Consider the following 10,445-nt stretch of genomic DNA (forward strand, 5'->3'; position numbering starts at 1 on the left):
AATACCGAAATATCGGTATACCGTGGTTTTCGGTACGGTATGAAACCTTACAGAAAGATTCCAGCAAAGTAACGTATGATTTTTCAAATACCGCGGTATACCGCTGCATACCGAAATTCGGCATATACAGTAAATTAAGGTATCTACTATAAAATATAAATATAATTATATACAAAATATATTTTATATATTTTTAAATTATAAAATCAATTGTGAAATATAAATATAATTCTGAATTAAATATATTTTATATATTTTTAAAATTAGAAAATATAAATAATATTCTAAAAACTCAAATTTTCTATTTTAATTGATGTTGAAAGTCAGGTATACCGCAAAAGTACGGTATACCGAACTTTGATACGGTATACCGAAAATGAGGTACGGTATCGGTATGGAAATTCGTCATACCGAAAATAAGGTATATCGAAGTTCGGTATGCCGAAAACTTTGGAAAGGTAAAGGTATGACTTTTTCGTATACCGAATTTACGGTAAGGTATACTGTATGGTGGTTTCGATAAGGTATACCGTACCTACCCACCCATTCTAAATGACTAGATGTTCTATTTATCTTCCCTTAAACATATATAACTAAATTGCACAAAAATATAATCACAATAGAAAATTGCTTTTTATATAGCTACCAGCCTACCACCTTGCATAATTTCACCAAATTGATGATCAGATATCAAAGTTAATTGGTTTTCTTCTCTCTTATAATTAGGCACTCAACAGGCTATGAATATGCATTAGATTTATAAGTATTTATTTATAAATAGGTCAAAGGATATATCAATATATTAAGCTATTAAATTTACAACAAGTTCGACGAAGTGATTCACTAATTTCACGTTGAGTCGTTCCTGCATACGTGATGCAATCTAAGTTAAATAATGCTTAGTATAATAACTTAAATTCGACTATATAAAATTTTAAAATAACAATCGTCACATACTATAAACCTAGACTCAAACCATCAAACATGAGTACTAATTTAAAGTATCACATCAATATTTCTGTTCATACCATAAAATTTTGCAATTATAATTAAACAGAAAATCAGATCAAAACCTTAGCTATTCATGGATTCACTATTTAATTTTTAAACCTTTTTAAAAATTGGAAAATGAGATCTATATAAAATAAGCTAAGATCTTTCGGTGGGTTCATTTACTAAAAAACATTGCATAAACAGCTAAACTTACTCATAATTAAACACTCGTTTTGATGTCAACATTCCAACCAAGCACCATTACTCTCTCACAACTAAACTTTGGGTTAAGAGCTGATGGGGTACGAACTAAACCCTAATGGCAAGCCCAATAACAGTGACGGCCCATCAGCCCAGAGCCCAAGAAAGAGTATCTGTTCGGCACCAAAGAGTTCGGCACGACCAAAGAGTTCGGACTCAGCCTACAGCTCGGTAAAAGCCGACCAGTCAAGCTCTCCTCTCAGATCGGCAAGAGCTGATCGGTAAAGTCCAGCAGTTCGGTCTCAGCATTCGACCGAACTAGGAGTTAGTGGACTCATGAAAGGCCTCCACGACCTCCACTATACCCACGATCTATTTAGTGGTACGAAGCAGTTATTGAGCAGTTATTGCTCACCCACGATCTTGTTAGTGGGGCTGCAAACCACGATCCTAGTTCAATGTATAAATAGGACTTAGATCAGATAGACAGGGTTAAGCTCTCTAGAGATAAAACATCATATAGCAAGTCTGTGTTGTAAGCTGTAATCCCAGATCAAGCAATACAATCTTGCCCTCCCTTCTTCCCGTGGACGTAGATTTACTTCAGTAAATCGAACCACGTAAATTCTTGGTGTCGTAGTCTTTATTCTCTACCAGCATTTACTAACATCAAAAATTCGCGGATCCATCACTGGCGCCGTCTGTGGGAAACAGAGAACAAAATTTGTGATAAAGCGAATTTTTGATCCATTTTTTCCACCCAAAAAATGCATACCAGATCGCAGAGTACCCGTATTCCTGCCCGTGAGAACCAGGAGGGAGCCAATCCATCCCATAGGTCTGGAAAACAGCCTAGGGATAAATCCACCACCAGTTCTCATGGCGAAGGAACAAGCCGCTCCAAAAATCGTCCCACTGAGTCTTCCCAGCAGCCCGATTTGAATGAGGCTGTCAAGCAGTTTTTGGCGGCGAAGCAGGAGGAATTCTTAACCTTCCTGCAAAAAAGCCAAAAGCAGCCGGAGACGAAAACGGCGGATTCTCCTTCTCCCTCCGCACAAGAAAGTCACTACCGCAGTAGTGTCGCATCTCCCAGGAGAAAGAATCCCCGTCCCCAACATGTTCCAGTTCCTCCTCGGTACCGGAATCACAGGAGAACTCAATCTCCTCCATACCGACGAGATATCGGATTCGCCGTGTACGGAGCACTGAAGACTCCGTTCTCGGACGACATCACCCGAACTCCCCTACCACAGAACTACCGAACTCCGTCGATGACTTACGACGGGCTCGTGGACCCTCACGATTTCTTGGGGCGCTATCAATATAACATGGCGAACCAGGGTCTCAACGAGGTCCACATGTGCAAGCTGTTTCCCGAGCTGCTCATCGGGAACGCGAGAAGGTGGTTCGATAGCCTCCCCCAGGGCAGCATCAGATCTTACCGAGATCTAATGGATGCCTTCCACAGGAGGTTCTTTCAGAAAGCGGAAGCCCGAATCACTTCGGCTCAGCTGCTTTCCATTCGTCAAGGTCGCGACGAAAAAATCAGCGACTTTATGACAAGATTCCACAAGGAATGCCTGCAAGTAGACGATCTCAACGATCTGCTTGTCATCTCGGCATTCCAAAATGGAATCCTGCCCGGAGCTCTCTACAGGAAGCTCGTTGAGTGCGGTCCGCAGACAGCTCAGGAAATGTGGGACATTGCGGACCAGTACTCCCGGGCCGATGAGGCAGACCGTCGCAAACGGTCGTTAGACAGCTCATCGACCCGAGGAGACAGAAGGAAGCCCGATCATAGCGATCAGGGGCATCCTCGCCGGACTCCATTTGAAAGAATTCAAAGGGCTCCGGTGCAAGACAGATTGGGACCTCGTCTCAATCCCGAGAAGCCGCCCGCTCAGTTCGTACCGCTGAACAAGCCGAGAGCGGAAATTTTCGAACTGCACTCTGACCTATTCGAAAAGCCAAAGCGGATGACGAAATCAGCCGCGCGCCGACCACAGGATAGCTACTGCTCCTACCATCAAGACCACGGTCACGATACTGAGGAGTGCAGAAACTTGGCTGCAGGTATCGATGTTCTTGTGAAGGCAGGGACATTGAAAAAATACCAAAGCAAGCAGCCAAAGAAGAATAAAAAGCAGAGTGGTGCGAACTGCGCTCCTCAGGATCCGAAAAAGCAGCCGGATCCCGAAGACGATGACGAGCCGCAATATGATGGAGTAATCCAGACTATTGACGCGCTCCCTGCCGGGAAGACCAAGTCGTCCCTAAAGTCAGAGCGCAGAGGCTCCAATCGAGAGGAGCCAACGCATAAAAGGCTGAAGCAGGACGAAGTGATTACGTTCTCGGCTGCTGATCTCTCCTCACCAAGACGCCATTGTCATCCAAGCCGGAGTGGCAAACAAACTGATCCACAGGGTGTTTGTGGATACAGGAGCGTCGGTTAGCATTCTTTTTAAAGAGTGCTTTGACAAACTAGAAGTGGACCCAGCTCGGCTCAGTCCGGCTCCGCTTCCCCTAAAGAGCTTCGCCCAGGAGGACACCCGCCCTGAAGGTATTATCAGCCTTCCGATCACGGTGGGGAAAGCGCCTACTAGCTCCAGTACGATGATTGAGTTTTTCGTGGTGAAAGCTCGGTCCCCGTACAACATCATCCTGGGAAGAGACTGGCTCAACACAGTTCGGGCCGTTTGCTCCACTTATCACCTCACCATCAAGATCCCTACTAAAGGAGGGATAGCGGTCATCCGAGGTGACCAAAAGAGAGCAAAGGAATGTCTGCAAATTGCGCTTAGAAGTGCCGAGCAGTCAGATCGGCACCACCAAGCATAGCAATCACAGCAGCCGGAGTCAGAGGCGATGACCGCAGTCATACCGGAGCCGAACTCGATGACAGTTCAGCTGTACGAAGACGATCCATCCAGAACGGTTAAGATCGGCTTCGCGGGAACGCCCCTACTTCGGGAAAAAACCATCCAGCTCCTCAAGGAGTATAAAGACGTCTTTGCATGGTCTCCGTTGGACATGACCGGAGTGCCCCCCGAGGTAATCACTCATCGGTTAAATATTGATCCTTCAGTCCGGCCGATAAAACAGAAGCAAAGACTCTTTGCGGCAGAACGAAGTCAAGTCATCCATGACGAAGTCCGTCAATTATTGAAGGCGGATGTGTTATTCGAAGTGAAGTATCCTTCGTGGGTGGCCAATCCTGTCATGATCAAGAAAAAGGAAGGAGGATGGCGGATGTGCATAGATTTCACCGATCTAAATAAGCACTGTCCCAAAGATTGCTATCCCCTTCCGAACATAGATAAAAAAGTAGAAGCTTTGATAGGCTTTGAAATTTTTTGTTTTCTTGATCTGTACAAAGGATACCATCAAGTTTTAATGGATGAGATTGACGCTTCAAAAACGGCCTTCATTACTGATTTCGGCATTTTCGCTTATAAAAAGATGCCATTCGGTTTAAAGAATGCCGGAGCCACTTATCAAAGGATGGTAGACAAGCTTTTTCGGCACCTGATTGGAAAGGAGGTCGAAGTGTATGTTGACGATATAGTCGTCAAAAGCAAAAGCACTTCGGAGTACGAGCACAACCTCAAGTCCACTCTCAACGTGCTCAAGAAAGCCAACCTCAAACTTAATCCCCAAAAGTGTACCTTTTTGGTAGATTCGGGAAAGTTCCTGGGTTGTTGGGTTTCAAAGGACGGACTCAAGGCAAACCCCTCAAAAGTTCAAGTCGTTCAGAACATGGCAATGCCGAAGTCCATACATGACGTGCAAAGGCTAACCGGATGTCTAGCCGCACTGAATCGATTCCTTTCCCAAGCAGCCGAAAAGCAACTGCCGTTCTTCAAGGTGTTGAAAAAGGCACCAAAGTTCGAGTGGGGAGCCGAGCAGAAAAAGGCCTTTGACGAGCTCAAAAGTTATCTAGCCGAGCTTCCTATTCTCTCTGCTCCAACCGAAGCCGAAGTAATATTCTTATACTTAGCGGCATCGGATCAAACCATCAGCGCGGTGCTTGTACGAGAAGAAGGCCTAAAGCAGCTTCCCATCTATTTTACAAGCCGAGCATTAAGAGGTCCAGAAACCAGGTATCAACCTCTGGAAAAGATTGCTCTGGCATTAGTAAATGCAGCAAGGAGACTGCGGCCATACTTCTATGCTCACAAGGTATGCGTCTTAACTGATCTGCCACTTCGGCAAGTGTTGACCAAACCAGAAGCATCAGGCAGAATCGCCAAGTGGGCTATAGAGTTGGGAGAGCACACAATTGAATATCTACCTCGGAAAGCCATCAAGGGACAAGCCTTGGCAGATTTTCTTGCAGAAGCAAAGTTCGATCAAGCAATTCCTGTTATTGCCGAACAGAAGAATTCTGCCAATGCCGAACTAGCACAGCCCTTGGAATCCGAAGTAGAGCCGCCGGACTGCTGGAGCGGATTCGTAGATGGAGCTTCAAACAAGATGGGAAGTGGAGCTGGTATTTTACTTGTCGCTCCCGACGGACACGAGGTAACCTACTCACTTCGGTTCCTATTCCCCACTACTAATAATGAAGCCGAGTACGAAGCCCTCCTGGCCGGACTCCAGTTAGCGCAAAGTCTGCTCGTCAAATCTCTCAAAGTCCATTGTGATTCACAAGTCATAGTAAATCACATGTTGGGTACAAGTGAAGCTCGTGACGAGAGAATGAAGAAGTATTTGGACAAAGCGCAAAGCATCAGCCGAAGTTTCTCCTATTTTCGGATAATCCGCATTCCCAGAGCGGAAAATAGCCGAGCAGATACCTTAAGTAAGTTGGCCTCAGATCCGAACTCAAAGGCGGAAGAATTAATGCATCGAAGCATTGATGAAGCCGAGGTACATTCAGTATCCAGCTCGCCGAACTGGATGACGCCGATCTTGCAGTATCTGGATCAAGGACTATTGCCCGAGGATAAGAGAGAAGCTCGGAAGATCACGTGCCGAGCACTTCGGTACGAACTTCATGAAGGAGTCCTCTTTAGAAAGTCTTACCTCCAGCCGTTATTGCGGTGCGTAGGACCAGAAGAGACAGACTACATCCTCAGAGAAGTTCATGAAGGATCGTGCGGTAGCCACATCGGAGCCAGAGCTTTAGCTAAAAAAGTTCTGAGATGGGGATATTATTGGCCAACCATGGTACAAGAGGCAGTGCAGCTCGTCAAGAAGTGTACGAAGTGCCAAATTCATGCAAATGTCCCAAGGATGCCGCAGACCGATCTATACACTATGCAAAGCCCTTGGCCTTTCATGCAATGGGGCATAGACATAGTGGGACCACTTCCTCAAGCTCCTCGGCAGATGAAATTCCTTATCGTTGCCGTGGACTACTTCACGAAGTGGGTGGAGGCTGAACCATTAGCTACGATAACGAGCTCAAAGGCATTGGACTTCGTCTGGAAGAACATAGTGTGCCGATTTGGCATACCCCACATCCTCATCTCGGATAATGGGACTCAGTTCACCGACAAGACGTTCAAGAATTGGTGCCAAGAGCTGAACATTCAACAGCGGTTCACTTCGGTCTCCCATCCCCAAGCAAACGGACAAACGGAAGTAACGAACCGGATTCTGGTGAAAGGGTTAAAAGCTCGGTTAGAACAAGCCAAAGGACAATGGGTAGAAAATCTCCCTCAAGTCCTATGGTCCTACCGAACTACGCCCAAAACCTCCAACGGTGAAACTCCGTATAGTCTGGTGTACGGCACTGAAGCCGTAATTCCGGTGGAGATCGGCGTACCCAGTCCCCGAACTCTAAATTTCTCCTCAGAAATGAATGACGACGGACTGAGAGCAGAACTAGATCTCGCCGAAGAAAGAAGAGAATTGGCTTGCATAAAAGCAGCCAAGTATAAGGAGCAAGTAGCCCGGTATTATAACCAAAGGGTGAAAAAGCTTCAATTTCAAGTGGGAGATCTCGTCTTGAGAAACAACGAAGTAAGCCGAGCAGAAAAGCTGGGCAAACTCGAACCCACATGGGAGGGTCCATATCGGGTGTCAGAAGTCCTCGGCAAAGGGTCTTATAAATTGACTCACATGACAGGAGAACAAGTACCCCGAACATGGCACGTCTCCAACCTCAAGAAGTTCCACTTGTAAGAGACAAAAGTCCGGTCAGTCCGTCTCGTGTCTAGTTCGGTCATAGGGGTATATGTTTTTATTTGTTTGTTTCTTACTTGTACCTTTTACTCGTCGTTTTATAAAAAGTTTAAAGTTTTTTTCTTTCATCTTTTTCATTTTTTCTCTATGTGTTTTGTCTCTATGTGCTTGTCGTCTCTTACAAATGGTACCAAGGTATATCGTTCTTTAAAGACTGATCCCCTTTTTAGATCGATTATTAAAGACTATTGTGAGTCCAAGCTTCTAAGGAGGATATAAGACCACAATTCAGCTTAACAAGCAGTCCGTCTGAAACGAACTGCAATAAGCCAACGATTGTGAGTCCAAGCTTCCAAGGAGGATACAAGACCGCAATTCAGCTTAACAAGCACTTCGTCTGAAACGAACTGCAATAAGCCAACGATTGTGAGTCCAAGCTTCTCAGGAAGATACAAGACCACAATTCGGCTTAAGAAATAAGCACTTCGTCTGAAACGAACTGCAATAAGGGAAAGTCCGATCCACGCGATAAACCTCGCCGAATTAGGACGACCAAGTTCGGTCAAAGAAGTTTACCTCATAAGACCGGGGACGACCACGTCTAGTCAAAGAGGTTTACTGCATAAGACCACTTCGGTTAACTGGGAAAGTCCGATCCACGCGATAAAACTCGCCGAATTAGGACAAGGGAAAGTTCGATCCCGGCGACAAAAATCGCCAAATTAGAACACAAACCAAGTTCGGTCAAAGATGTTTATTTCATCAGACCAAAGACGAGTCCGGTCAAAGATGTTTATTTCATCAGACCAAAGACGAGTCCGGTCAAAGATGTTTATTTCATCAGACCAAAGACGAGTCCGGTCAAAGATGTTTATTTCATCAGACCAAAGACGAGTCCGGTCAAAGATGTTTATTTCATCAGACCAAAGACGAGTCCGGTCAAAGATGTTTATTTCATCAGACCAAAGACGAGTCCGGTCAAAGATGTTTATTTCATCAGACCAAAGACGAGTCCGGTCAAAGATGTTTATTTCATCAGACCAAGGACCAAGTCCGGTCAAAGAAGTTTACTTCATAAGACCAAGGACCAAGTCCGGTCAAAGAAGTTTACTTCATAAGACCGAGGACAAGTACGATGAAATTTTTTCGCTAAGCTGTAAATACAGTGTTAGAAGCGAAAACAAAATTTCATTTTTCAAATCTTGTTCGGCATACAACTCCGCTACCCTACAAAATGGCGTTACGCTATTACAAAGGATTATTCTACTGTCCAGGGTTGCTGAAGTTAAGCCACCTATCTGCAAAATCCTCTGGAAGCCGAGTTCGGTTGTTCCGAGCAGATGAAGAATAAGCAGGTCGACGAGATGCTATCCTCGACCCAACACCTCTTCCGCGAGCCCCAGAAGCTCTAACCCCTCGGCGATGAAGAGTCTCTGCAATAAGCATCTGCTGATCTTGCTGGCTCATAGTCACAACTCCTCGGCGAATTTCAGTCCGTCCCTGTCTTGACGATTCCGGATGCTCCTGAGCCCGTTCTCGTCTTGACGTTTCCGGCTGTTCCGGAGTTCGTTGTTGACTTGGAGTAGGATTTTGAACAAGGGAACCAGAGGCTTGATCTGGAGTGCGAGCATCTGTTGACGGGAAATGCCTAAGGAATCTCCCGATTGAGGGACGCCGGGAAAGAATGATGTCGTACCGAGAAGCCCAGCGCCGCAATGATTTCACAACTTGTTGGCAAGCCGAGCTCTCCAGCGCATTTTCCTCCGGAGTACATGATATTCCTCCCACAGTTCGTCAACTCGACTCTGAACATCTGATATGGTCACTCCCCCGCGCACACGGATGTAATCCTCGTACGCAGTCCTCTCTGCAATGGTCGTATTCAGCTCGGCCTCCAGATCCTTCTTATCGGACTCTAAGTCCTTATTATCGGCCTCCAGCTTCACTAAACGAGCCAGAAGCTCGTCATTCTTCGTCTGATCGGCTATAGCTCTTTTCTCAGCTTCGTCTAAAGCCGAAGAGTACAGCCGTTTCCAGTGAAGTATCTCCATCTCCTTGAGTACAAAGCAGCTATATTAGTTCGGCAGCTGTACCGAGCAGATAGTAAAATACAACAGGAATAAAGGCGAGTACGAAAAGCTATACGAAGACAAGTGTAGAGAATTTTTCATTCACAAGGAAAATTTTTACACTAGGAGGGCTTCAAGGCCATTTTACAAGGAAGAAACTAGACTAAGAGAAGGGAGACGAAATCATACTCCGCCAGCTTCGTCTCCGGCTCCTTGGTCTGGTTCAGCTTCTTTCTCCTGAGCTACCTCAGCCTCGGCCTCGCATCCTGCCGGCCTCGCCTCCGCCTCCTGATCGGCTTCCTTCTCCGGATGCCCGGCCCGCTCGACTTCGGCCTCCAGCTCCAGCGACTCGGCCTCACCCTCTCCGTTGTAAGTCGAAGCGGGTGAAACGGGTCCCACGGAGGCAAAGATAGCCTCCAGGTTCTCGTCCCGATCAGCTCGACAACTCCGGACTCGGTCTGCAGAAAGCAGGACCGAGGATGAAGCGAGCTCCTCAAGGAGCGGCAGATTCTGAAGCCGAGCTGCTATCTCTCGGCTGTACAGAGGCAGCACGACGTCGGCCCCCTGCTCGCCCTTATCGGTAATTAGCCTTACCAGACTACCGACAAAGGCCGAGAACTGGCTGCTCAAAAAGAGTTTCTCCGTGTAAACACGGAGAGCCTCCCCCTGGGCAGCCACGGCGGCAGCCTCCTTCTGAGCCTCCCGGTGCTTCGTCTGCTCTTGCAGGATGATGAGCTGGTTTTTGGCTGACCGGGCTTCATCCTGAGCCGAGATCCTAGCAGCTCAGGCCCTCTCAAATTTGGCCTCAGCCTGTTCGGCCAGACTACGAGCAAGATGCAACTTCTTCTGCATCTCCTCGTAGTCGTGGGATGCTTTGGAGAGCTCCACGGAGACGAACTTGGCTCTCTGAAGATGAACAAGGAAAAAACTCAACAGAACGGCCATCAAAAAATATGGAAAAGAAGCCAAGTCAGAAAGCTTACCTCCACAAAATTCGTCGGCCATTGAAAAGGCTCAGGGACGTGTTCCGGGATGTCTGCAACCACCTCGGAG

The sequence above is a fragment of the Salvia splendens genome, chromosome 18 (assembly GCF_004379255.2).
Source record: "Salvia splendens isolate huo1 chromosome 18, SspV2, whole genome shotgun sequence".
Lineage (NCBI taxonomy): Eukaryota > Viridiplantae > Streptophyta > Magnoliopsida > Lamiales > Lamiaceae > Salvia > Salvia splendens.